Source organism: Hemiscyllium ocellatum, chromosome 4 (assembly GCF_020745735.1).
Source record: "Hemiscyllium ocellatum isolate sHemOce1 chromosome 4, sHemOce1.pat.X.cur, whole genome shotgun sequence".
Taxonomy (NCBI): domain Eukaryota; kingdom Metazoa; phylum Chordata; class Chondrichthyes; order Orectolobiformes; family Hemiscylliidae; genus Hemiscyllium; species Hemiscyllium ocellatum.
In genome coordinates, this window is record NC_083404.1 from 110,754,789 (window position 1) to 110,758,948 (window position 4,160).

Here is a 4,160-nt window from a genome sequence, read left to right on the forward strand (position 1 = left end):
AGTCCCCTGGTACCACCCCCGTTGACAGTGAAGACGAAAAGATCATTGCCAACGGCTCTGTAATTTCCTCTCTTGCTTCCCACATAATCCTAGGATATATCCCATCAGGCCCGGGGGATTTGTCTATCGTCAAGTTTTTCAAAATGCCCACCACATCTTCCTTCCTAACAAATATCTCCTCTAGCTTACCAGTCTGTTTCATACTCTCCTCTTCAACAATACGGCCCCTCTCATTTGTAAATGCTGAGGAGAAGTACTCGTTCAAGACCTCTCCTATCTCTTCCGACTCAATACACAGTCTCTCACTACAGTCCTTGATCAGACCTACCCTTGTTCTCGTAAACAAAGGACGGAACCCGCGAGCAATGCTGCGTCTGCAGAAACCCGGGATAGAACCAGGGACCTTTAGATCTTCAATCTAACGCTCTACCAACTGAGCTATTTTGGCAGCTGCTGCATGCTCAAATTTCCTCTGACTCCACACACAACTTCCTACTACTATCCTCGATTGGCCCTAATCTTACTCTCGTCATTCTTTTATTCCTTAAATACCTATAGAAAGCCTTAGTGTTTACCCTGATCCTATCCGCCAACAACTTCTCATGTCTCCTTCTGGCTCTTCTGAGCTCTCTCTTTAGGTCTTTCCTGGCTACCTTGTAACCCTCAAGCACCCTAACTGAGCCTTCACATCTCATCCTAACTTAAACCTGCTTCTTCCTCTTAACCAGAGATTCCACTTCCTTCGTAAACCACAGCTCCCGTGCTGTACAGCTTCCTCCCTGCCTGACAGGTACATACTTATCTAGGACACACAGTAGCTTTTCCTTGAATAAGCTCCACATTTCTAATGTGCCTATCCCCTACAGTTTCCTTCTCCATCCTATGCTTCCTAAATCTTGCCTAATCGCATCATAATTGTCTTTCCCCCAGCTGTAACTTTTGCCCAGTGGTATACACCTATCCTTTCTATCACTAAACTAAACATAACAGAATTGTGATCGCTACCACCAAAGTGCTCACCTACTTCCAAGTCTAACACCTGGCCGGGCTCATTACCCAGTACCAAATCTAATGTGGCCTCACCCCTTGTTGGCCTGTCTACATACTGTGTCAGGAAGCCCTCCTGCACACACTGGACAAAAACTGACCCATCTATAGTACTCGTACTACAGTGTTCCCAATCAATATTTGGAAAGTTGAAGACCCCCATGACAACTACCTGTCTCTCTCACTCCTATCGAGAATCATCTTTCCTATCCTTTCCGTGGGCGGCACGGTGGCACAGTGGTTAGCACTGCTGCCTTACAGCGCCTGTAGACCCGGGTTCAATTCCCGACTCAGGCGACTGACTGTGTGGAGTTTGCACGTTCTCCCCGTGTCTGCGTGGGTTTCCTCCGGGTGCTCCGGTTTCCTCCCACAGTCCAAAGATGTGCGGGTCAGGTGAATTGGCCAAGCTAAATTGCCCGTAGTGTTAGGTAAGGGGTAAATGTAGGGGTATGGGTGGGTTGCGCTTCGGCGGGTCGGTGTGGACTTGTTGGGCCGAAGGGCCTGTTTCCACACTGTAAGTCTAATCTAATCTAATCTCTGGAATTATTTGGAGGCCTATAGAAAACTCCCAACAGGGTGACCTCTCCTTTCCTGTTTCTAACTTCAGCCCATACTACCTCAGTTGACGAGTCCCCAAACATCCTTTCTGTAACTGTAATACTGTCCTTGACCAACAATGCCACACCTCCCTCTCTTTTACCATCTTATCTGTTCTTACTGAAACATCTAAATCCTGGAACCTGCAACAACCATTCCTGTCCCTGCTCTAAATATGTCTCCAAAATGGCCACAACATTGAAGTCTCAGGTACCAACTCATGCTGCAAGTTCACCCACCTTATTCCGGATGCTCCTGGCATTGAAGTAGACACACTTCAAACCAACTTCTTGCTTGTTGGTGCCATCTTGTGTCCCTGCAACTTGATTTTGGACCTCCCTACTCTCAACCTTTTCTATACTTGACCTACAATTTTGATTCCCATCCCCCTGCTGGATTAGTTTGAACCCACCCCAATAGCCTTAGCGAATTCCAAACCCCAGGATATTGGAACCCCTGTGGTTCAGATGAAGACCCATCCTGCTTGTAGAGGTCCCACCTACCCTAGAAAGAGCTCCAAGTATCCAAAAATCCAAAACCCTCCCTCCTGCACTATCCCTGTAGCCACGTGTTCAACTCCTCTCTCTCCCTATTCCTTGCCTCACTAGCACATGGCACGGGCAACAAACCAGAGACACAACTCTAGATCCCAGAATTTCTGCCTTAAATCCCCATCTCTCTTCCTAACTATGTCATTGGTGCCTATGTGGACCATGACTTGGGGCTGCTCCCCCTCCCCCTTAAGGATCCCAAAAACATGATCAGAGACACAAACTCTGGCAACTGGGAGGCAACACACCAACCATGAGTCTTTCTCATCACCACAGAATCTCCTATCTGTCCCCCTAACTATGGAGTCCTCAATGACTACTACTCTGCTCCACTTCCCCTTTCCCTTCTGAGCAGCAGGGGCAGACTCTGTGCCAGAACCCTGTACCCCACTGCTTTCCCCTGGTAAGTCATTCCCCTCAACAGTATCCAAAACGGTATATTTATTGTTGAGGGGAATAGCCACAAGGGGATCCCTGCACTGCCTGCTGGTTCCCTTTCTGTCCCCTGACTGTAACCCATTTGCCTTTTTCTTGTACCTGAGGACTGACTATCTCCCTGTAACTCCTCTCAATAACCCCCTCTGCCTCCTGAATGATCCGAAGTTCATCCAGCTCCAGCTCCAGTTCCCTAAAGCGGTTTTCGAGGAGCTGGAGTTGGGTGCACTTCCCGCAGATGTAGTCAGCAGGGACACTAGTGGTAACCTTACCTCCCACATTCTGCAGGAGGAATATTCAACTGCCCAAACCTCCATTCCCACTATTCTAAATTCCCAAAGAGACTGATGAAAAAATAAGAAATGAAAAAAACTTGTTACCTTACCAGTCTGGTGCACAGGTCCTTTTGTTTTCGTTAGAGGAGGAGGATGGGTGGGAGATACTACCCGAGTAGTATTTCGGGTAACACAACCACAGAAACATTTGTCTTCCCAGAAGTCCTTCGCTCCTCTGGCAAAATGGAAGCCCGACTCCCGAGGTAAGTCCTTTTTAATGTGGGAAAACTCACCCTTCACCTCTCCTTTTCTCCTTCTCTCCTCGCCTCTCTGGCAAAAAAAATTTTAAATTGAATTCCTAACCTTACACTTGTGATGATAGAGAGTGTTTATGATACAGCGTCCCTACCTCTGAACCAGTGTGCCAAAGTTCAAGTCCTACCTGCTCCAAGGATGCGTAATAGCATTTAGATTAGATTACTTACAGTGTGGAAACAGGCCCTTCGGCCCAACAACCGACCTGCAACCCACCCTCCTACATTTACCCCTTCACCTAACACAATGGGCAATTTAGCATGGCCAATTCACGTAACCTGCACAGTTTTGGATTGTGGGAAGAAACCGGAGCACCCGGAGGCGGAAAGTGAATGTGGGCCTCTGGCGCTGTGAGGCAGTAGTGCTAACCACTGTGCCACCGTGCTGCCCTGAGCACTTTAGTTGGAAAATATTTATAATAGCCCTTGAACCAGGCATGTTTCTCTTGATATCTTGAGGAGACTGATGAAAAGCAGTGGACTCACTGGAAGTTCCTCAGGGCTCTGTAATCTGATCCTTTTGCCATTAATAACAACAATTGACTTGCATGATTTCAATCAGCTACCTATCCAACATAATTGCTATCATTCAATCCCATGAGATCTAATTTTTCTTAATTTGTCTGTGCTGTAATCCATCAAGTGCTTTTGATGGCAATTAAACTGAACAACAGCAACATAAATAACTTCACCCACTATTCTGCTCATTTTCTTAAAGAACTCAGTCATGTTAGAGAGCCAAAACTTCACTCCGAAATCCATCTGCATCAGCTCTAATAACTGTTAAACTCTCCAGCAGATTAATTATATTTCATAATACTATCCAGAGCTATGATCCCACCCAAGGCAAACACACGAGCCTGTAAATTTCCAAACATTAGTGGCTCATGCATGACCTGCTCCATTTCCTTTTCCACTCTGCAGTAAATTACATCAGACCC

At 46.7% G+C, this 4,160-nt stretch overlaps 1 non-coding gene across 1 annotated transcript; it reads right to left on the minus strand.

Moving 5' to 3' along the window:
* Positions 1 to 375: 375 nt before the first annotated feature.
* trnaf-gaa (transfer RNA phenylalanine (anticodon GAA)) lies at positions 376 to 454 on the minus strand. Its single transcript has one exon. It is a non-coding gene; the product is annotated as a tRNA-Phe (tRNA).
* Between the last annotated feature and the right edge of the window lie 3,706 nt (positions 455 to 4,160).